This window comes from Rousettus aegyptiacus, unplaced genomic scaffold, assembly GCF_014176215.1.
Source record: "Rousettus aegyptiacus isolate mRouAeg1 unplaced genomic scaffold, mRouAeg1.p scaffold_m13_p_8, whole genome shotgun sequence".
NCBI classification, from domain to species: Eukaryota; Metazoa; Chordata; class Mammalia; order Chiroptera; family Pteropodidae; genus Rousettus; species Rousettus aegyptiacus.
Window position 1 is genome coordinate 94612493 of NW_023416311.1, and position 24788 is coordinate 94637280.

Genomic DNA, 24788 nt, shown 5'->3' on the forward strand with positions numbered 1-24788 from the left:
AACATACAATCTTAGCCCATGAAGTTGTTAGATGAGGCTACCAGAAGGTTTTTTTTTTTTTTTTTAATTTTTTTCTCCTCACTTAAAATGCACATGTGATGGCTGGAGCTTCGGCAGCCATCTTGTCACCAACAATAAGGCAGCGGTCTGACATCCTTGGGCAGCTGTACCAACCCTAGACGTTCTACCTCCAGGCTTCTTATTACATGGGAGAAAAACAGGCTCCTACCTCATTTAAATACGGTTAATTAGAAATTCTGTTATAGGTGTACAAATTAATACATGGCTTTAAGTTACTCTTGACCCTCAAATTGAAGGCTCAGAATATTATCCTCAGTGTTTCGACTTCAGCCCTGCTGCTCTGTCAATTAGCAGCTATTTTCGAATTCCTACCTCGATCTGGGGGCACCAAAACAACAACAAAACAAACGAAAGACTCAGGGCCCATTTCTGCCTCCTAAAGAGCTAAAAGCACACACGAATTCATCCAGCGGTTTACCGGTGCCCTTGTGCAGCCGCGGCTGTTACAGACAAACCCACGACTGACTGAGGAACACTGCGACTACAAGTGATTGTGACTCCCTTAGGTCGGCTTATGGTTTAGAAGAGAGAGGAGAGGTACTGGCAAACGTAACCATCTGCACGGCTGACTCTAGACCCGCTGGTTGGCTGTGCGTGGGAGAATCTGATCTAGCCTTTAGTCCATGCAACAAGGGTCGACCGTGCCCAGCACTGTGCTAGGCTAGGGAGAAGTGATGAACAGCTTTGTGGAGGCTGTGGCCCACTAGAGAAAGAGAGCATTAACTAAAGTGTGCGAAGGACCATGAAGCAGTACATTTGGGGGCACACGATTCTGGAAAGGGAGGCTTCCCAAGGTCTATGCTGGGGTCTTAGGTGGGAGAGAGGTGTTCCCATATAAATTCTGGAAGGTGAAGACCTAGAAGAGACCTCAGGGACAGCCGTATCTCGCCTTTAATTTTACAGATTAGAGAAATGCATATCGAGACAGGTCTGGATCCTCATTTTCTGGGTCTGGTGACCCTTGAAAAGCAGGAAAAAAGAAAAACTGAATGAAATGAAAAAGAACAACCTGGCAGCTCTTTTGAGAATCTAATATTTGAAGATATTGTATATCCTAAAACATGGACTATTTATCTCAAAAACAAAACATGGGAATGAGTAGAAATTGCAGAAATTCATAAAACATTGTGATTTCCCCCCCCCCCCTCAAGATGAGGGCAAGAAGACAGCTGGGGACCAAAAAACCAAAATGAATACTATAAATCGTTCCTGTTCCCTACCTACTTCTAGAATATATTTACCGTGGCTTTGAATACAGAAACGAGTTCGCACATCTGTGGTTTAAGATTGTTTACTCGGGGTTTGGCCAGTTCTGGATGAATAACGTTTCCAGATCAGGTCTCTCAGTTCTAAAAGAGCATAATGACCGGGGACAGAGGGCATTTATAAAGTAATGTATATACTTGTGAAACGGCAATTCAGTACTTTGAAACAGCTGCTATCTACCAAGTAGGAAACCGACTGCGACAATCACAGCCTCTGTGATAGCAGCAACGAATCATGAGGCCACTGTGGCTGCCTCTGTCAGTGCGACCTACCTGCACACGTTGTCTGGGTCGGGCAGCTGTGATGCCACTAACCTGTCATCCACAACCCTGCAGATCATGCCGTCAACGTACAGCATGCATTACAAGAAGTTCGATTACACTGGAGTCATTTTTTATAGTTATTTTACAATAGCTTACAATTATTCCTTTCAGAACAATCGCGTTTTCCTGGACTTTGGAGCTGAGTTAGCAAGTCAGGGATGGAGTCGCTAGCCTCATTAAGAAGCATATACACAACACATGGAAGTTTTAAACTGCAGAAGAGATGGGCCAAATTGCTTTATCAGATTTTGAGTATCTGCCAAGACAAAGGGAGGACGGGGGGGCCCCTGGGGTGGTTTTACATTCATGTGCTTATAACCAAAGTTCGGCTCTTCCAAAGGACAAGAAGAAATATATCCTACTGAATAAAAGCTCTTTGGAGCAGCAGAAAGATTTCAGGAAGGGGGAACGGAACACGCTTGCCTGGGGGGTGGGGTTCGATAGGAAATGCGGCATTTCCACAGACTCTTCAATTTGGCAAGGGCCTAAATTGTGTGCAGAGACCAGCCTCGGCTCCCTCCCCACCCAGACCACTTGCAGGATCCAGGGCTGGAGCGCCTGGTGGCCTGGTTCGGAGAGAGTATCCTCAGAGGAAACCGAAAGATCACCAAGCACAAAGGTCCAGCCCGTGCGCCTCTCTGAGAAGTGTCCCCTTTTCCCAGGCCTCGCTGTGGGAAAGCCTCAGACAATGGTCATGAGAAGGCAAGTCAAAGTCCATGGGAGTGAGAGAGAAAGAGTCCTCATTTGACCTTTTCCTCGCAGGAAATCAGAATTAAGGAGAAGGAAAGATTGTGAAGGAGCACAATATACCAGGCCTCACACTCTCAGTGGCTCCCACGGCTACTCCCGCGACAGCCTGGTTTTAAAAGGGGTGGCAGAGAAATAAAAATAAAGGAAATAAGACAAGAGGTGGCAGAAAAGGGGAGGAATTAGGCTGGAAATCATCAAATGGAGGTTCAGCTCTGGGCACTGCCATGAGGACCCTGGGAGAGGCCTGGAGAAATGAAGAGGCAGGAGCCACTGTCTTTGAAGATCCTGCTGCCGCTGCGTCATTGTTTCTGTGTGGGGGCCTGTGCACGGGTCAAAGATGTGGCTGGGGAAATCCCCCGGGAAGCACGGAGATGCCGCAAGGTGACCCTGATCTTGGTTGACTTCCTACCATCCAGGTCTTCAGGCTCCGAGGCTCAGAAGCATAAATTCTATCTGCACATTGAAAGAGCATCTGCCTCTCAAGTGGAGATATACGGTTCCCAGCAAGAGCGCTCATTCGTTCATTTTCCATCGGAAATACAGTTATTAAGCGGCAGGATGCTCCCACTGACCTGATCGACGCCTGCTTTCCGTGCAGGCAGAAGGCAGAGAAAGGCAAGCTTCAGAGCAAGGAGGACCAGGTGAGCACAGGAGGTGAAGGCACCCTGTCTCCCGCTCCAGCCTGGGAAATCGCCCACTTAGCCAAGACGACACCAAAAAAGGCATTGCTAACGCCTGGCTCCTGGAGGTTTTCTTTCCTATCCTCTGCGCTGCCTCCCTCCCTTCCGTTCCTACCCCTTTCTCCAGACTACATACCATGACGTCAGTAAGTGCTGATTCCTATCCTCTCAATTAGGGGTGCAATTAATCGCATTATAGTCCATCTTCCCCAAGATGACTACAATTGGAGTTTGGGATTCTCTATGCTTTTATGGATAATTTCTTAACCCGGGTACTCCTGAGGCTGGCTATTCGACTGTGCAGGATGTATTTACTAGTTTAATTCTCAACACAGAAACTTGTCTCCTGTATTTCTAAAGTTCACGTGGTGGGGCGGGGTTTCACTATTGCCCCCAAGGACCAAGGACACCTTTCAGCTTTACTAAAACTACAGGACCACGAAGCGGCTGTTCCACAGCAGGCACTCTGCAGCGCGGCTCGGCTCTGCTCAGAGCGGGGCACGTGAGAACGTGAGCGAGGCAGGACAGGAGGGACAGAACCAAAGTCGCAAAGGAGAAGTCAGAGGAGTCCACGTTTTCCTTACCACTCTTGGCCCAGAGCCCTGCTGAGGGGCCTTATGCCGCTGAAATTCCAGACAGCTCCAGCACTTCCCCGAATGCGGCGGGCCCTGTGGCAGCGCCCCTCACTGTGACACAGATGGGGGAACAGATTGAGAGGGGACCTGCGATTGAGCTGACAGTCAGAGCACTAGGTGTCCCTGACGTCACTCGGCAAAAACTCACTTTCAATTGGAAGCAGGTTCTTATCCATTAGGCGCAGCCTCTCGCCAGGAAAATAGGAAATTGGAATTGAAAAAGAAAAAAAAAAACTCTTTATAGAGTTCTTCATATTGGAGATAATGTAGGCACCAGAGCACATCTATACGGGGGGAAATGTAAACAGTTGGGCCCATTATGGGTTTAAAGTTTTAGGATAGAAATGTAGTCTTCACGGGGCTAAGCCTGCAGAGGTAGGTGCTGTGGGAAACTGCGCTCCCAGGCACCCTGCTGATCTGGGGAATTACCAAGATGAGCAAAATGGCCGTTACCTGCCACCCACCGAGTTCCCTTGAAGCATTTCCAGAGGGCTTAAGTAGCCTGGTTAGATGACTCCAGGTTCGGGATCATCCTGAACACCTAGACTGTGCCAAGTCAGACTCGAAAGGAATCCTGCCAAAAGAAGTGAAGACCTGTTCTCAACTTGAAATCACAAGTCTCTTTGCCTGAGGAGGTGATTAAAAACTTGGCCCACCTCCCCACGCGATGCTCTCACGCTCCGCCCGGCGGGCCCCAGTTGCTGGCCCTGCTGTCTCCTGCTCCGTCTTGTCATTACCCTTCCTTCCCTCTGCTCTCCAAGTCCCTCCGTTACGCCTTCTACCCAGGTATCCCCAGAGTCTCATGACCAGAAAAGAAATGGAAAGAGAGATGCCTGTGCTTCTGGGGTTCCTGGGTTCCACAAAATAGACACTGGGGGAGCCAATGAGGATTCCTCGGGGAGGAAGCAGTCATCTATTCATTCACGAATTCAACAAATGTTTATTGAGTGCAATAAACAAAGCAGCATCCTCGCCCCCAGGAACTTGAAAGTCTGAAGCTGTCTTCCCCAGCAGAGCCGAGCCTCAGAATCACAGGAGGCCATTCAGATATCTGCATTTTTAGCAAGCATTTCAGGGAACTCTGATGGAACAGGACCTTGGGAACTACTGGCTGGGGGGAATGAGAGGTGCTGGCTTCGCCGTGACTCAGCAGAGAGACCATGGGAGGAGGTCGGCTCTAACATCCCGAAGTTTCAAGAGACTCACTCACACAGGGTTGTTACACTTAACAACTTCTAATAATATGTAGGGCCCAGTTAAACATGAATTTCAGATGAACAGCAAGTAACATTTTAGTATAAGTATATCCCAAATACTGTAGTGTGTCTTAGCATATGTATGTCCCTTGCGACATTTTGGATATACTTACACTAAAATTTTTTCCATTGTTTATCTGATATTCAAGTTTAACTAGACACATTGTATTTTATGTGGCAACCCTACACCTACTCCAACCCAAAGGGAAGCTCTTAGAGCCTTTGACCTGCACGCCTTGTCTTCCTTTGTGAATCAACGCTACCCAGCATCTTTGTTCCTGCCTCAACAGGCCTTTCACTTCCTCCTGGATGCAAATCTCACCCATGGGCCAGGGGCACCCACACTGAGCCGGCAGAGAGTAAATGAGTCAGCGCCGGGATCACAGCTCACCACCCCACGCAGAGGAACATCTCTTCCTGGCTCCCCGCCATCTCAGCCTCTGGTCTCCTGTGCCCAGGTCTGCTACTCCCTTGAATGGCCCTGCTTGCCTGAACTCTGTAAACACTGGTCCTCTGGCCAGCTGGCCTCTTGCCCCACAAAATACAACTGTGTCATTAGGATGAAGGGAGACAGGAATAGAAAAGCATTTGACCTAAACACTAGAAGTACTCGACCAGCAATTGTCAAACCATGATCCTAGGGCTGTAGCCTCCTGTGGGTTTACACTACAACTGCACTGATTTTAACAGCTCTGTTTATTTTTCTGGGTAAGATTTTATTTGAACAAAGTTAGGTAGCTAAAATCTGCTTGAAAATCACTAGAGTATACAGTTGGCAACCAATTCTATGGCTTATTTTGAGTTGCAGAGGATACTGTTGACTGTCTTCCCAATGTCCGTTCCCTCTTCTTTCCCCCAATAGAATTCTGACTTTCATTCAGGGATTCATCCAACTTCTACCCAGTCAACATCTCAGCTCTAAAGACAGGCCTAGCTGATTGATGGGAACATCCTTCCCTTGTCGGCCGTGGCTTCAGGAGCGGGCAGGTGACCCAACACTGGTCAATGAGTCAGGAGGTGAAGCTTTCTAGGGGTCTTTTGGCAAACCTTGCCTCACTCCTGAGAGCAAGTGGCAAGAAGCAATGGTCCCTCTTCTTCCTCTGGAAGTCATCCAGAGTCAGATGTCAAGAATTGCTGCTGCCATCTGGATACTAGCCTGAGATGAAGCTTAATGCTGAGGATGACAGAATGAGAGAGAAAATGAGGCTGGGACTTCAATGACATTGTGGACACTGTGGGACCAGAGAATATCCCTTCCGTTGAAGCCACTTTGCGCTGGATTTTTATTACTGGCATCCAAAAAAAAAACAACCTGGTATAGATGTAGTTTTCTGCTTGGAGATTCTGTTAAAAGGAAATGTGAAGACAGACAGGCAAACTTAAACTTCTGAGATTTACAGCAATAAAGTGGGATATACCCGCCTCTCTTTCTATCCCGGGGGTGAGGGAGGGTAAAAATTTGCTCGCCCTTATTTCTCTATGGATAGTACCCACAGTAGGAGTGGTAGCCTTCCCTGTTCTATGAGTTTGAACAAAAATAAATCTAGCTTAATGTTTGCTGATGAAGTGTCAAAAATGCAAATGAGGCTATTCCTCCCTCTGGCAAAACCTTCGTATTTAAGCATCTTCAGAACCACAAGGAGCAGGGTGTGATGTCTGAACTGCCTTATGCATTTTTTCTCTGGAGCACAGGCACAGGCCTGAGAACCTCAGGCATCTTTAAGGTGCAGAATCCCACAGCCCATGGGCAGAGCCCGGGGCCAGCTACACCCCACTCGACTCTCGAGCACTTGATTTTTGCTGTCACCTTCCAGTATGTGCTGAGCCAGCCTCCCTGGATCCGAGGGTGGAGCTCCTGCTCTGGAAACTTTCTGCCCACATGGCCGTCTCCTGTTCCAAACATTTTCATAAACCTATAAATCAACTCTTCAGAAGAGGGCGAGAGGCCTGACTCTAGGCTGTTGACTCTGAAAAAGTGAGCTTGCTTCTCGGGGATTCTAAATAGTACAGCAAAGCCACTAGAAACTAACAACATCTTCAATCCACCCGCGAAGACATAACAGAAGTAGCGGATGGCTCCGAGCCAGGGGCTCTTATTTCAGGGCAGCGGGACCAAATCATATAAAGGAGGAAAAGAAAATAATACGGATTAATCACGGACACCAAGGAAAACAAACACATGGCGCTGGCAAGAGGACAGAAACAGACAAACCAAATCGAGGCCAATTCATTCCATAAATATTTACTGAGTGCCTACTGCCCGGTGCCAGGCATAACCACAAGTTACTAAAATTACAAACTGAGTAAGTTCTGTTTCTACCGTCAAGAGATTCCCAATTTTCCTAGGGACAGACACATAAATAACTTAAGATAAATCTTAAACAATGAAAGAATTCACAAAGTTGGAGTTGCAGTAGATGGAAGTAATTTACACAAGCCGATTCACATGGAATTCTCAGAGTAAACGTGCAGGGGCTGTGGTCGTGCGAAGGGGAAAAGCGTGGTACTGAGGTTGCATTGCACAAAGGTGGGGTGTGGGAGGTGGGGGCGCAGGGGTGGGAGATGAGCGTGAAGGGCAGGTTACGTTTGGCCCTCCCTCCCAAGCCCGGGAGTCTGAACTTCCTCAGTACGTAGGCTACGGGTTTCGGTTGGTAGTGGTTTTATGTGTTCAATTATTTAAGCAAGGCAGTGATATAACCGGATTTGTGATTTCGTTCTAGAAAGGTATCTATAGGGGGGAAAATAGTCACCACAATACATGAGGAAGTAGGCTACAAAGTAGTAGTCAATGAAAATCTCTTTGAAGGATATTCACTGAAATAACTGATTTCATCTCAGGGAAGTAAGGCTATGAGAGTTTTGTCTTGTTTTTGTTTTTTGTTTTTTTTTACTTTCAAATCTCTGGATTTTCTAAACACTTATTAAAATATATTACTTGGCTGATTAAAAAAAAAATAGAATGTGTGTAGAGATACAGATTGAACGAGACTAACAGCAGTGAGGCTGGTTGGAGGGCCGACTTCATAGCTCGAATGTGACATAATGCCGGCCTGGGCCTGGGCAGTGGAGACAAGGGAAGGGGGTCGTTTCTTGGGCTATTTCCAAGGCAGAAGTGACCAGTCTAGGTGACCACTTGGAAGTAGGTTGGTGGGAAGGGGAGAGAAAAGAGGAGGAGTCGAAGATGACCCTGGGATTGGAGGAACCTGGGGGCTTGCCCAACAGAGAGGCCCTTTACATGCTTGGCTCTGTCCTTCGCCTCTGAAACTCTAGGCATCTGGATTTGATGCTCTTGTCAGGGATCCAGACCAGACTTCTTACCATCCTCTGTTCACGGTGACTACACGAGCAGAGGGAAAGGCCAATAGACTCCCACCCAGAGTACCCTGCTCCCCACACCTGTGAAAGTCTTGGATGGAAACTCCCTGTCTACACTCGCTGTGCCTGGGAGAGCCGGGTTTGCTATCAAAAGCCCACAAAGCTCAGCCCCTTTTAAGGCAATGAAAATCCCAATGTGGGAAGACCTCCACTACCCACCACTTTTTCTACCCGGCCAACTCTTACTATAGATGTAAGTCCACCAGCTTAGGAAGCCCAAGCCATTCCCTGGGCGGGGGCCGGGCCGAGGAGATGACTCCACACGCACACACACTGCTGCCGTGTGATGTGAGTGCAGCCCCCCACTCCCTCTCCCCACTGAGATTGACGTGATTAGGAGGTTCTTCCTGGGCCAAACAGTTGCAGCCCCATCCTCATCAGACAGACGGGGAGGGGGCTCAACTTCCATCAGAAAAGCCAGGGGAAATGAGTGACAACTGTAGAACTGAGCTGGCTGGGCCAAGGAGAAGAAACTGCAAAGGAGAAAATTACCTCTATTAAGTAAAGTCTGTCCTGGGAAAACGGACTGTAGAATCAGTTCCGGGCCACTGCACTCCCTTTTGCTTGCTCACATTAGTCTGTCATATAGTTTTTTTCAACTCCATTTCTATTCTTGCCACCTAATAAAGTGGGGGTCTGCTCCCGACTCATAGAATGATCCACAGAACTTAAGAAAGAGGCAAATTCTAACTAGTGGGCAACATTTAACATCAGCGGAAAAGACTCTGATCCAGCTCTCAATTTCAAAAGGAAAACTATTTTGATTCAAAAAGTAGTTTGACAAAGACAACTTTCAAAAGTCAGGCGTCAAGACTATCTTGAGAGGGAGAAAAGCTAATTGGAGAACAAAACTTGGTCAGTAGTGGTGTGTTGGAGCTGGCTCTTGCTGGTTCCCAAAGGCTGACTGTTAAATTTTCAGGAGTTTTGCAAGTTGACGTTGCATTGGTAGTCCGAAATCAGCTGTGGCGGGAACATTTACACCATGGGAACTGGCAAATGCCACGATGGGCTCTCTCTAGCCATTCGTTAAACATTTAGCAGCACGCCACTGAGTACGGTCTTCTTTTCACTTAATGGGGTGTGTGTGTGTGTGTGTGTGTGTGTGTGTGTGTGTGTGTAAAAAGTCAGGAAGTAAAGCAGCTAAACCAGTAACCATTTCAATCCTAGGCAGTGAGACTAACCAGTAGTTTTATCTTCTTTTACTTTAATATGTCTTCTTTGTGCAATGATCAACCTTCTGGCAAAGAGAGCAGTTCTCTCCCCTCTGAGCTGATTCACTCCTCCCCTCTCCTCCCTCTTCCTAATCTCCTCCTGGCTTGGCCTCCCAGATTTTTATTCTTTGCGTAGGGTGGTGCTGAAATCCCAAACTGCTCGCCTACCCTCATGCAGGCAGAACTCCAGGTAATGAGAACAGGTGAGTAGACGCCAGGCTCCAGGCAGACGGGGCCCACACTCAGCCCACACCAGGCTCAGCGGCTGGGGGGTGGGGTGGGCGCGTAGGCTTCTGGACCTCTGCCCTAGGCGCAAAGCTGTTACTGGCGATTTAACGAAGGAGCCGTGACCAGTGGGGGACAGCAGGAATCTCAGCCCGGGTGACCCCCAGGCTCTGTGGATGGGACAACACCATCCCTCTGGATACTCATACCGGCTTTCGCCAGTTGCATACTGGCCATTCCTATCATTTGTAAAGCACGGTGGCCACTCCCAACACTCACACTTCTTTGTGAAATCTCACTGTGTCTTTGCCACAGCTGCACGTTCTCTCGGTTTAACAGACATAAACGCAGGCACAGAAAGCTCAAGTGATTTGCCCAAAGTCACACAGCCAGAAGCAGCGCTGGGACAACGACCCTGGTATTTATATTGAACTTCAGGGGTTTTCCCTCAACTGTATCGAATACTTCATGAAACGGAATTCCTAACAATATAGTTTGAATAAAACTTGAGCTCTCATTATCTCATGGTGAAAGAAGCCTGAGACAGCTTTTTTAGAAAAGGCAAGGGGGCCGCCCGCCCCATTCTGACTTCATTTTAGGACCAGTTTATGGTCTCTGCAGGATGGCCAGATTCCACCGCGCTTTTTGCCGCTTCCCGCGCCCTCCCCACACCGCCCGCACAGGAGGCTTTGAGCGTGGGGGGAACACTGGCGTTATTGCTGGTGTTGCCTCTCGGCCACTTCCACTTCCTAGCCCCACGGCGTGGGCGTCTCACGCCCCACCTGTTGCCTCCAAATCCCCCTGCCCCACACAAAGATGACAGGACGGGGACAGAAAGGGCTGTCTAACACTCCTCAGCATCTCCTCAGGGAGGCAGCGGGCGACCTGTGTGTCCACAGTGTGGTCCAGCTCTGGTCGGGGGCCTCCAGGCTTTGCTTACTCAGACACTTCCGGTTGACCTGTGACTGACAGAGAGGCCCGATCCTGTGCAGATGGGACCCTTCTAAAAAGGAGGGGCTGATCTCCAGGCAGAAGTGTCTGGGGGACTATGAGCTGTTTTAGAAGAAAGGCAGCACCGATCTCATAGTTTTGTTGACCAACCTTCTGAGCTGGAAAAAATTTATAAATTTTACCCAATTGAATATCTTTTAATGAATGCTCTTCCCAGGAGGTCAGGGAACCACCCTGATATATAAGACAGGGCCAAGTAGTTGGGGCTCAGGTGCCCGATCCTGCTCCTCCCCCAGTGCTGACTGGAGCATGCCCATCTTTATTTGATTTGCACATTGGGCTTCCTTGTCAAAATCTTGTTTCAAGAAAGGGTTCTAGTGCCTAAAATCTAGTAAGCTTGCAAATCACTCATCCAATCTAACCCTGTTGTTGAAGAGGTTGAAGAAACTGAGGCCCAGGGAGGCGAAGCTCAGGCAGCAGTGAGTGGAGGAGCCAGGTCTTTCTGCTACCCCCACATCCACTCTTGCTTCAACCGTCCTTGGACTCGGCAGGCAGTTGACCTTGGCCTCACGAAATACTTCTGTCTCTTTGGTCTACCACAGCCCTTGCTTTTGCCAGTGAGGAAATGATCTAATAGTTCTCGGTGTTGGACCTGGCTCAACTACCTGTGCTCGCCTCCTTGTCGACTTAGATTTCCTGTCCGTGGCCTCTGGCCAACCCAGCAGCAGACCTTCCAGACCCGGTCTTACCTCCACATCCTCTGCTTCTCCACCAGACACAAACCTACATCGACTTTGGTGGTCCGGAAACTGCCAAAACATCCCCATCAACCTGGAACGTAACAGACTGAAATAAACTCAATGCCGCAGGCAGTCTGCCCTGACTCAGTGTCACTAAGGATGCTGATGAAAAGCTTAGGGAGACAAGACAGCTATACACAAGATAAGCAACAAAATACACCGCAGCCTCCACACATAAACTGAGACCACCCCCCCCACCCCGCCCCAAGAGTCCTAAATAGTTACACGAATAGACAATCCCTATATCACTCTTTTCTTCCTTCTTTTGTCAAATGGAGTGGCAGAACCTCAACTGTTGTCACAGAGGTTCCCAATTTATGAAGAGCAAATACATTAGACTCAAAGCGCATCCCCAAGCGGTTCTATTTTGCACAACCAAAGAATTCTTCCCTTTACAAACTCTGTCACTGCAGTGTTTCCTTTGACAGCGAGCTCCTCTAATAATCGTACCCTCTCCTTTACAACAACAACAACAAGAAGCAGATTTCACAGCTCCTGCAAAAAAAAATGAGGTGCACTTAAAAAAATAAAAACCGTAGATAAAAGAAAGCGAAGAGACAGAAGAAGAGACCCCGAGCCGAGGCCATCCACGGCATACCTGACTTTTTTTCTAACATTGAGAATCTAAGAAAGCTGGAGCTACGGCAGACAAACTGCCGTGGATTGGTACTTTGCACATTGAGCATTCCTCTGAATGCAAGTGTACAGAGCTCCCCAAGCCACTGGGGTCGGTGCGTATCAGGCTGTGCTGGGATGGCTATTGCTATTAACACCTCTCTCAAGAAATCTGGCCTGCTCCGAGAAATCCCGCAGCCCTGCACGCCAGCAGAGTCAGTGCCTCCTCTGGGCCATCTGAGTATTAGAGTCCTGTTTATAATTCCTAACCCCACAGCACCAGTTACCTGGAAACTAGGAGTGCTCTAGCGTTTACCTGAGATGTCAGCTACTCAGGATGAACTCCCCAACCCCAGAGACGCCCCCCTCCACCCCCGCCCCAAATACTCTCTTCCAGTCTAAATGCCTACAGTTCATCTGCAAACCAAGCTCTCTGAAGCACACACGAAGGAACCCACCCCTTGGTCCATAGGCTTCATCGGCTCCCTGTTGGCCTGAGAGGGTCTGACCCCGCCTGGGGACACTTTCTCCAAACCTGTGGGAGACTCAAGAGCGCAGGGATGGGTCAGACCCAGAGCCTCTGACAAATCGGTTTGGTTTAAGAAGCTGTGACAAAACGAAATTATCTGACACTTTCTTCTTCACCCTCTTTTCCTTTTCTTTCACAAACAGAACAGGCTCCAAACGTGACCTACTTTCTCTTTCTTTGTGATTATGCAGAACTCACAAAGCTTTTCCTTGAGCCTGCCTAATATTTTCGGTGACATGCTTTTCATCTTTCGGAAAAGAAGAGTCTGCCTCAGCCTGCCAGAGCACATAAGTCTCGGTAAAATGACCGACGAGGACACATGAGGAACAAAGACTTCACCGGGGGAGTCACAGGAGACTTTCACTGAGCATAAGGGGGAAAAAAAAAAAATCCAGATCTGGTCCCTTGAAAGGCATCAGCATTTTGTCTGAAAGTTTTCGTCAACAAAAATCAAGACGTTATTGATGGGCTAAGTGCCTCCAAAGTTCCTCACCACCGCCGAGTCCTGGACTGCGGACTCCGGGCTCGGCTTGGAAACACCTCGGCCCCGCGAACCCACTCAGGCACAGCCAAACCCTGCCTTTCGCATTAAAAATTGATTTCTTCCAACTCTTCAGGAAACTGGAACTCAACAGGGTTTAAAAGTATCAGGAGGAACAATTAAAAAATAAAAACCAAGAAACCCAGCTTGGGCGGAAACCTGGCTCTTTCATTCGAAGTTGAGCTGATATCGATTCCCCCACCTATTTTTACCTTGGAGGCTCTGCACTTTTTAAAGTCTGATCTGCGGTCCATTTCTAACAGTGAAACTCCAAATTGCAATTAGTAGTTGGAAAACATTTGCTTCGTGACTTTAGAAATGTCACTGCTGGCCTAAACTTTGGCCCCAGGATTCTTATCCAAAGCTTCCCTTTTATCCTCTGAGGTGAAACAGAGCCTGCTAAATGTTTACAGGACAAGTTATCCAAAATAGAAACAGATCTGCAGCCTTGCATCCAACTGTATTTGCTTCCATCCAGGTTAATTCAGCTTCACGCCACATCTAGGCTGTCTGGTCAGCACTGACTCACACACAGGCCGCAGAAGCCCACAGGGTCTGGAAAACCATCGTGTCAGAGTGGGGCTCACCAGCCGCCCTGCCCTCAGCACCGTAAGGACTGCATCCAGCCTCCAGGGCAGACTTAATTTCATCTCCACCGCTGTTAAATCGTTCCGATGCATTCATTCGTTCACTCATTCACTCGTTCAGAATTTCCCAAGCACTTCCGGGGCAGCACTGTGCTCAGGCAACACAAAGGTGAATGAAATGGACGCTGCCCCACCTTTAGGGAATTTGTGAGAATGAAGATAAGGACGAGGATGATGAGCGTGACCATTGGGAGAGAGCAGAGGGTGCTGCTGGTGCTCAGCCTCGGACTCTCCCTTCTCTCTACATGCGAGCCCCTGTGATCCCTCTAGCCCTCCACCCTTGTCCCTGCTCAATGCCACCTATAATTTTCAGTGCAATTGTGACGTTTGGCAGGAAAGACTGGAGAGCTGCTCGGTTGCATACCCTTAGACGCGACACCAATTTATCTTCCTCACTGCTTAAGTCCTGATCATGCTCCCAGGTCTAACCACCGAAGACTCATCTATCTCTCGCTAGTTTTAAAATGCATTTTAACGACATGAATATAGCTCTGTGCCTCGCGCTGACGGCTGGGATGGGTCGCGAGCTGCCCGGCGGCCCATCCTTCCCTGAGTCCCACCAGCCTTCGGTGCCAACTGCTCGCCTGGACCACAGTGTGCTGTTGCTGGGCCCCTCTGACATAACACCTTGCAGACTTAATCTGGTGCCCAGAGACCTAACTCCAGGTCCTGGTTCCGTGCACTTGGCACCACCCATCCTCTTGCCCTTGGCTGGGCCGAGCCTCTAGATGCGATGGCAGCTCTGGAAGGAAGAGCTGACCTCTCAGGTGAAAAGGTGGGCCAGTCAGCAAGGCGCTCCAAAGCAGTGGAGCTGGCCGTTCCCAATTTATTACTCTGCCTTCAGATACGCCACCAAAAAATATTTGTCAAGGAATCGCTGTACTCAAAATTGGACAAAGTAAAAATGGCTAACGAATAGTTGGCATAAGGATCTGGATAAATCCTCTCAAGAAATATGGAGTGAGAACAAACTGGGGGACAAACCAGGAGCCACGTCCTGAGGCTCAGAGGAGATCACTGAGGAGGGACACACCAAGCCTAGCTGTCAGGTACCACCCTGCTGCACTGCACGCCTCCACACTGCCAGGCCAGGAGTGGGGTCATGCGCAGCTGCCTCATCTCTCCGGGCTTCCATTTCTTTGCCACTAAAACAGCAGATGATATAAGGCCGTCTGAAACCTTTACGTAATCCTCCCCTTATTTCAAGCTGGCAGATGGATCTTTTAGAAAACATGGTCAAAATGTCTTTAAAATACCAGTATGTAAAAAAAAAAAATTAAAAAAAAAAACCGTATGTAGAAGAGAAATGAATACAAGGTGTTGAGTCATCTAGTGTAAAAGATCAGCAGAGACAATGAAGGCCTCTAACCTGAGGAACAGGCACAAGGCAGCTGAATGACACTTCCAAGAGCCACCCTCCTGAAAAGGGCTTCCAAGGTCAGATAATCGCAGTCTGTGGCATACTCTTAAAGTCGTCCTTCCCGTTGAAGGCTCTGACAAGTCCTGTGCTGTTGTGACCTGTTTGAGGCTTGAACCACAACTTTTAAAAACTATCTGACCATGGAACTCTTTTTTTTTAATTGTTTATCAGCACCTTTCAGATGTAGACATCTGAGGTTCACATTATGGGATATAGTACTACGAAGGAAGTTTTGTAGTTGTTGTTTAAAACACACACACGCACACACACACACACACACACACACAACAAAGCATAAAGAAGTGCGAGCAAAAACCAAGCAGGCATAATTTTAATTTAGCATTTTGAAACATGAACAACAGCTCATGGCTCGATACACGTTCAAAGTGACAGCCTGACTGGGCCTCCTCTTCCTTACTCACCGACCCTTGGGTCACTATGAAGATACAGTCCAGCTGGGCAAAGTGGTGACCTTGGTCTTGGCCAGCCATTTCTTATGGGGCCCCAGGACACACAGCACGCTGTCAGAGAACCGCCGAGCACAGACCTAAATCACGGCGATGTCTTCCTGCCCCGGACACGCGCCTCTGCCTGCCCAGAGACTGCTGGGGACAGCTAATTGCTTTTCGGCTCAGGCTGCACGGCTTTCTCACATCCACTGCTCCCCAGGGTCATATTTTCTCGAGCTGCATTTTTCAGAGAATAGGGCAAGAGGAAGAGGGAAAACAGAGAGAGCAGTGGCGGTCAGGAAATTGCTTTTTATCTTCATTATGACTTAAATTACCATCTTCGAAATCTTCCACTTAAAACAATAAAAAGTCCTTTCCCAATTTTAGCTTTTGGGTGTAAGGCTGAAGGCTGCAGCTCCGAAATGGAGGGAAGCTTGGCCGCTGGTATTTTGAGGAGAGAGGAAGAACACCTTCCGCGGAGGGCAGGAGTGGCTCCGTCCCCGGGGCCCTGACGCTCTGGCCACCACGAGCCGCAGTGCTGAAGGAGTAGCCGATGGGTGCCCGGCCCTGGCCTTCTGTAGCTTCTCTCCCTCATGCTCCTCTCTTCAGCATCCATGGTCAGATCGTCCTCCCTTCGTGGGAGGTGTCTGCTCTGAACCGTTACATGTTGATCTGTATTTCATTATCAGTGGGATGACTTCTTTCCTTTATTTTCAAATTCTCTGAAGACCAAACAGCATGCAGTTGGCCATTTCCAACTTGTAGTCAGATGACAATTTCAAACAGATGGTTGCTCGCCTGGTGGCAGGACCTCTTAGCTGGATTGCTCACACAGGGACTTGGTCCCCTGACAGTCGTTGAGGTGAGGTCCTGGGGAAAGGAGAGTCTGAGGCTTCCTATTCTGCTATCTTGCTGATGTCGCTTCCTCTCAGTTTCCTCAAAGTTTCCATGTTCCTAATTTCAAATTATATTTAAGAGCACACACACGCCATTAAAGTTCATCTGAAGAATTTGCCAGAGTGGTCTTTCCCTCTTAGTTCTTTCCCTCCAGTATGGCTCATAAATAGCATTCTCTCTTTGTGGTGGGTGGTGGTGGGGGTTGAGGTTGGTGAGTTGAATTTCTTTATTTCTTTTTGGTCTGCCCGAAACAAGAAACTGCACAGCCATTGGAGGCAGAGCTCCGAGGCTGACGTGGATGGCATGCGGCATGCTGGGGACTGGCCAGGAAGACTGGGGCCCACAGTCCTTAGGAAGGTCGGCCTGACAGCTGATGGCGGAGGGCCGGCCGGGGCTGCAGCAGCCCCTGGCATGGAGGTGCCCCGTGAGGAGGAGTCAGGGTCATGCTGACACTGAGAGTTCCTGAGGGCTGTTCTCAGAGCCCCTCAGCTTCTGACAGCACAGATAATGACGTCTCAGTCGCTGCCCTCACAAACCACTAACCCTTACTCAAACAAAAATGACATTTCTGATTTCTCATAACTCCCTAAGTGCTTTTAAAAAAATCACATTCTTAATTACCTGCTCTACTGAGCTCCATCTTGATTTCGAGTCAAATTATTCCCAGTTTGCTCATTGCTAAGGGGAAAGAAGTGTGTGGTAGAGCGGGAGGGGGAGGGGAGGGGGCTAAAAAATGCCTATAAATGTCAGGCCACGTTTAAACAGCTGAAGAGAACACTCCAAGTGGGAAGGACTCTAGAGAGAGCAGACTGGATTATCTCTCAGATTCGGCACTCAACGCTAAATCTTCTCCCTCCCCAATTCGGATATTATTCACTGCTTCCACCTAATGAGCTTTGACTTGTAGCCAATGAGTGCACACAGCCAGCTGTACTCGACCACCACCATGGCACGCGGCTTCCATTGCAGCTGATGCACAACTGTGCACTAGTTCGAGTGTTGCACAGTCACACTAAAGGGAGGGAGAGGCCTCTCCGGCCCGGAGGGAGTGACTGTGCAGGGAGGCAGATCCCGTGTACGTGATGGGGCCATGAATTAAGCCTGGGCAACTGAGCATGAGACATTTGGTTAAGGCCTGTCCTCTCCATCAGTCACCATCACGGTGGTTGTCAGACCGACATCACAGAGAGCCGGGTCTTGAAGACTCTTAAAGGTTGATCCCCTGGGGGTAGCCCCTGGCCCTCAAAGAAGCACAAGGCTGTGAAACTTACAGCTTGAATTAGTCTTGGTTAAACATATGTTGCTAAGAATGTGGAGAACCTGGAACCCTCTTACATTGCTGGGGCATGTAGAATGGTGCGGCTGCTATGGAAGACTGGCGATTCCTCAAGGAGTTAAACATAGAATTACTGTACGATCCAGCAATTCCACTCATAGGTATATACCACAGAGAACTGAAAACAGGTATATGCAGAAAACTTGTACACAAATGTTCACAGCGGCACCGCTCATAGTAGCCAAAAGATGAAAACAATGCAAACGTCCATCGGCTGATGAGCGAACGAACTGCCGAGGTATATCTATCCAGACAACAAGATGTTATTCAGCCACAAAATGGAATGATGTACTGATATCTGCTCCGACATGGATGAATCTCAAAATCATAACGCCAAATAAAAGCAGTCGGTTACAAAAGGCCATCTATCACACAAGTCCATTAATATGAAACATCCGGAACAGGTGAATCCACAGAGACAGAGCAAATTGGTGGTTGCGAGGGGCTGGAGGGAGAAGGAGTAGGGAGGGACCGTTTAATGGGCATGGGTTTCCTTTGGGGATGATGAAAAAGTTCTGGAATCAGGCAGTAGTGATGGTCGATGGTTGTACGATATTGTGAATGCACTTAATGCCACTGAATCGTGCTTTTAAAGGACTAAAATAGTAAATTTCACGCTTCGTGGATTTTATAACACACACACAAAAGAATTAGTCTTGCTCAATTAGGTGCCCCGCCCCCAGCACCCTGCCTTTGTCCCTGTGGCTGCTGGTGCTGACGTCTGACCTCGGTCCATGGCCTGTGCTTGCTGGACTCTATATACCTTATGTGGGTACTGTGCCAGTGATGTCCAAGTCTGGCCCTGGCCCCAGCACACTCACATTAGGGCATTTGGCTCACACCCTACCCCGACACACAGTCAAGAGCTGTGGTCATACTGCTACTAAATCAGTCCGGTCTTTAAATATACGTATAAGTGGAGTTTATTCTATTATTTTTCCTCATGACTTCAAAAATTAAGAATCATCGACTTGTATGACGGATATCTAGAAGCTCTGTCTGAATATTAATTGGCCAAGGTACCTCGACACAACTGCTCAGCACTTCTCAGTTAACTGTTGGTGCCTCGAAAAATTCTTAACTAATTTTAACCACCTGCAGAAAGTAAGAAACTGCACATTAAACCAGAATGCATGAATTAGTGGACTATTAATACTTAAGTGGGATTTCTCCTCTAACATTGAACTGACTGGCCTGAGATTTGGTCAGTGAAGAAAATGGTCTTCAAGTCATCATGTACACAGAACCCCCTCTGATGACTATCATCCAGATGTCCAGATTCCCAGAGATGCTGATGCAGAAAGGTTCTATAAGGTCTCTTTGGCTCCTACACCTGATCCTTTAGTGTCTACTTCATACGCTACCATTGTAAATTCCGACTTGTCCACATACGCAGCCATCCGGCTTTCCCGGAGCTACAGACCCCAACGTTCCTTCACTGCCCCAGCCTAATGCCACTGAATCGTACTTTTGAATGACTTTTGTCCCCAGGTTGTGATGGACAGAAGAAGGTGGCGAGGGCAGTGTGGAGCCCTCAACACTCTTGTTTTCCCTCTCTGCCTCCCCTCACACAAACGTCAGCATAATATTTCCAAAGATCTTGGTACATCTCCAGTGGGAGGCCCTCCCATATCTTTCCACCTAATATGTCTAAGGCTACACGAACTCTGGATTTTTAAACACGTCTCCCCCTTTATTGCCACTGAGCTATTATTCTACGGTCCATATCCATCCCGTTCTTTGACACGCACCTCTAGTCCCACCCCCTCCCGAATGTCTTCATGACAACCCTGGGCATGTCCAATTCCTCTCTTCTTTCAGCTGTTCATAGTGCTGACTGCTGGCGCCACACTCCTTGGCTCACAATCGTGTGCTGCCTTGTATTGTCCCATGATTGCTCCTCCAGGCTTGTGTCATGGGCACCCCTCAAGCTATTTCACATCGGGAACTATGTTTGGTTCAGTATTGTTCAAGCACCTAGCACGTCTGCACTTTTCCTAAGAATTATGGTACGTTTACTCTAGATGCTCAGTAAACATATTTTTTAAATAAAATTGTGCTTGAGTTCAACATCAGAGCCACCAGTCCCATGGTCACTTTTTCCATCCAAAGCAACCCTTTCCCACTGCTGGTCTGCTTCCTTAAGAAGGTAAAATAATGGCCAAGAAACACTCTCTTCATCCTTCCTCCCGCCTGCCTCACCTAGAGCAGGATGCCCTCAAGCCTCTCCTGGGAACTGCTTGCAAATACTGAATCCTAAGGTTGCAAGAGGCCACAACCATATTCCCTCTTGGAAATTCATGCTGCAGTTACTCACTTTTGGTCATCTTTTATTTTTAGGCATGGAATAACCAACAAAAACATGGCCCCTGCCCTCAGCAAATATAACCTATTAATGCTTCTGAGAAGTCCCTCGGTAAAGAGATTATAGGTTTGTTTAACTGCATTTTCAGAAGCACCTACCAAGGTTCCACGGACCACACTTTGGGTTTCAGATAAGAGGGCCAGCGAATCAGGCTAAACCAAAGTTTTGGGTGAAGGAATAAAGAAGCGATCTTTCTATTTTGTACTGGGAAGCTTCACTCCCCCTGAAGCCTCCTCAAAGAGCTTGGGGTGTGTGCACTAACAGCTGTTCAAACCCATCCTTTTTAAAACACATGAGTAGGGTGGTCCCAATACACATTGATTCTATTCTGCAACAGCTAGATCATGCTGTTCCCTCCCAGGCACCCAGAAATAACAACAATGGGATGATAGAGTAAGAAGGTGGGGGAGTGGGTGGGCACAGACAAAGGGAGGTGGGGGCTGATGATCAGAAGTGCTGGTGTGGGGGCTCGCGGATCCCGGGTTGTAAGAGTCTTAGTAATGGGGTTAAAACTGGGGCAGAGCTAATGGTGAGAAGCTATTGAGAACTGAGCGGGGGAGGAGGAAGGAGTGGGGGACATAGTCAGGCAGGACCAGGAACATCCTGTAACCAGGGAACATGTGGGAGGGAGAGGTGGGAGGCTGTTGGGGAAGAGCAGAATTCTTTCCCTGACATGTTATTACTCTACCATTCTGCTTTTAAGGCTGAGACCACACACTTTGCATACTTTAGGAAGAAATGGGTCGATTCGGAAATGGACACATTTACCCACCTCGGGGTGCTTTCTCTGCCCTTCTGCCTTTGGAGAGAAGAGATGGAGGAGGCAGGTTAAGATGAGGAAGGAGGAAGAAAGACTCTTGCAAGGAACACATTTTGGGAAACTGAGCTTGAAGATGATACGTGATGGTGAGATTATATCAGGGCAGGTCTGGCCTGGACTTGTGAAGAAGGTAAATCCGCCCACTGCCCACTCATCACCCCCCATCATGTCCTTCCTCCCACGTTAGACACCCCCAGCCCAGCAGCTGTGTAAACACAATGGTGCCATGCCCAGGGGTGCTGTGCCTTCAGGCCGGAGCCTGGGCCCTCTCCTCCGTGGTCCACTTTCAGGGTCCAGGCTCTGTGTGTCTGCCGTGTTCCAGGTTTCCTCTCATTCAGCACCTCCCTGGGACAAAGGGCTTCTCAACTCCAAGTCCGCCTCTACTGGGAAGTCTTTCAGGTGGCTCCAGCAGTGACCAGGTGTGGGTTAAGGCAGGTAGCCTTGCAAGGTGCTCAAATCGTTCATCGACTGAACAAAATTTGTTGAGCCCTACTAAGTGACAGGCTCAGAGAAGCCATAAAATACAAATAAGTTAAGGCCCAGGCCCTCAAAAAGTTTAGAATCCAGTGTGGTCAAGAGCAAGAGGAGGCATCTCCTGAGAGAGGTGCCTGAGAACTCAGAGGGCCACTGGACCGAGCTACCAGCAAACTGTCAGACAAGACACACAAAACAGATGAGCTGCTGGCCTGGGCAGTCACTGCTGTGGGCGGAAGGGACCAGACATGTGGAATGAATCAGGAAGGCAGACAGGAGCCGGAATTAACAGCGCAATAAAAACACGAGTTAATTCACCCCCAGAAGCTGGAGCACTTTATAGGGCACGAGGCTGGGCTGACAGGCCCCGCTGACCCGTCCTCCCATCGTGGGGCCCACGGAACAACAAAGGCCAGCACAGCTGGCGGCTCAGCAGGAAGACAGTGGATGGAGTCGGACCTGATGCTGTAGGCGGAAAATCACAGCTCGGCCACGCAAACACACTCGAGCGTTCCAGCTTGGCTTGAACCCATAGCTAAACTACCTCGACCATTCTCTTTCACTTTGAGATTTTTCCTTGAGAATGTACAATGTGTCACATGAGCCAATAAGCTGTCATAGCCTCTGGGGACTGCCATGGATATGGTCTTAATACCCTGTAACCTGTTGGCCCTTGCTAATTCTGATTTGACACAAAATAAAATTCTTAAATGTATACAGTGGTGTTTCTTTCTTCATATTTGTTTAGTTAACTGGATTACCCGTTGCGTTGAGGGTTCTGCAGACTCCTGCCCCCAGGGGTCAGACACTGCGTCATTAGTTTGGGTACCTGGCATGGCCAACCTGCTCCATCCTTGGAGAGGGGCTTCTCCATGTGTAAGGCTGTGCCTCACCTCCTGCCAGGCTTACTTACCACAGCAGGGACTTCCAGGACCCAAGTTCACAAGTGAGCAGACGCATGGGCGCTCTCACCCTGGACTTTGGATCTGGGGGGAAGGTGGATCTGGAGGGAAGATGTGAGGATGAGCAGTAGTTTAGACGGAGTCCTCCACACGGGGGCAGCACTGAGAGGCCTGAGCAGCAGGATGACTTCCTGAGAAAGTAGGCAGTGCCCTGGATACTGACTTGGCCCCATGTCCCCCAGTCCATCCCTGCAAGTGACCCTGGCTGTCTTCCTGCAGTCCACCCTCTCTCCTCCCTTCTTTGGGTCCCCACTGGCTCCATGAAGTGCACAATATCCTTCCAATAAATTATTTTTCTGCTTCAAGTATGCAGAGGAGGTCTGCTACTCCAAATAGTAGTATCCCCACAGCCGACCGGACCACAAGCCCTGCAGGAGCAACAGGAGTCCGGGCGGGCCCCTCGGGAATGGCTGGTCAGCACTGGTGTGAGGTCTCCCCAAGCACCTCTCTGCCTTCCTTTTATTTAATAACCTACCAAGTAGTAAATAGTAATAATATTGGTTGGTTGGTCCTGGGGATGTGGTGATGAAGAGAACTGGAAACGGTCCTTGTCCTCAGAGAGCTGACAGGCTGTGGCCCCCGCTCAGAGTGTACACTGGCCTTTAGAAAAACTCGGAAATTTTCTCAACCTCATCTTCACTCCAGGCCTCGTTCTTAAGGCTATGTCGATGGGAAGCACATGACCCTGGGCTCTGCACAGGCACATGACACACGGACATGCGCCAGGCCCTGGAGGCACGCGACAGCCTCCCCGACACGGCTTCCCCCAGATCTTGCCTTTCCCCATCAGCACGAACCTTTCGTACCCCAGGCCTACAGAGCTCTAGGCTCCTCCAGATGTCAAAAATATAGCCATCAACACGTTAGTGGCCAGCAAGTTAATATTCAAGGCTTTTTAAGAAAATTGAAAATAGTTCTTCTGTGGCTAATAACTAGACCCCAAAATTTCGATCCTAATTCTCAGAACTGGAGTTAATATGGGCAGTTGTTCACGGCCCTTGTCTAACTCTTCAGCACAGTAAACACACAGCCTTTTTCGTGAAGCCTCCTCTGCCCAGCTCCCACGCTCCTCCCGCCCTGCCCAGCCAGGTCGGGCTGCCTTCGGTAGCTGCTAGTATCAGCCACTTAGGAGCTACTATTTCATTTCACAGGAGACTGACAAATTGTTTCTGGAAAAGGGGGGCACGGTTTCGCTTCCCGATGAACGTATCATTCACGTTAGGTTCAGTTCTCTGTAAAGAATGTTTACTTTGAGAGAACAAAAGCTGTTAACTTCTGATGTCCATTTTTCCCTGCAAAAAAAAATACAACCTGCCCCCTGAAGATTAACAATACGGAACATGATATAGGTAGCTAAAGTCTACTGATACATGGGCTTGGAGCTTCCAGAAGCAAAACAGGAGAGAGAGAAGCAAGAATACAGCCGTCCGATCAGCTTTCTGTAGGTGACATTTCTGCAAACTAGGTGTCCTATTATGTGTAACCTTCAAACTCTGCAAGCACCACTGCCTCCAAAATACTGGTCAGAATGGCTGTCACGAACTTCCAAGCCCGAAGAAACTTCTCCAGGCTTCGTGTTTCTGTTTTCACCCCCAGCCATTCTTTCTACATTATAATTTGCTCCCATCTACAACAATAACAAACAAAAAAAAACATCCAGAAACAGTGGTTGAAGCCAAGGCAGTTCAGAACCCAACACAAATGAGGAGCTGCTGCTGTCATCGATGGTGAACTAAACCACAAGATCTGAACGTCTGTGGTGTGTCCATAGGGTGGACCCTGGGAAGCCTCCCAGGAGCGGTCATCAGCCGGCTGTGGCTGCTGCTACCCTGTCATTGCCTGCGCTGCCTGTAATTTTCAAGCGGGACGCCCCACATCACACAACACCAACATCCTTCTCTGCGCTTTTTATAACGTAAATGCTGAGTTTTTTGCTGAACAAGCCCTCACTTGTCCAAGCCTCAGTCTTTTGTATAACATATGTAGATTGGTATTTTTATTGACTTCTGAAACACACCAAATCTCGTTCAAGGAGGAGTTTGGTGTCATTTCACAGAAACACTTAAGTCATCCGCTGCAAGCACTGGAAGGGACTTTCGTGGTCGTGTAATTGAACCTACTCATCTATCCAGTACAGCAATGAGGCCAGGAGAGGTAAGTCTTTCACTTAAGTTTATGCA

At 48.6% G+C, this 24788-nt stretch overlaps 1 protein-coding gene across 3 annotated transcripts in view; it reads right to left on the minus strand.

The window, feature by feature from the left end:
- Positions 1-24788, minus strand: part of PDZD2 (PDZ domain containing 2) — a 311190-nt gene that overhangs the window by 212056 nt on the left and 74346 nt on the right. Inside the window, exon 1 of one of the 3 annotated variants that reach the window (XM_016138283.2) lies at positions 4189-6458. The exons of 1 other annotated variant lie outside the window; for it this stretch is intronic. The gene's annotated coding sequence lies outside the window, so the exon portion shown is untranslated. Of the gene's footprint in view, positions 1-4188; positions 6460-24788 lie in introns of those variants that run through there. One more of the 3 variants, XM_036225573.1, reaches the window with a different exon arrangement.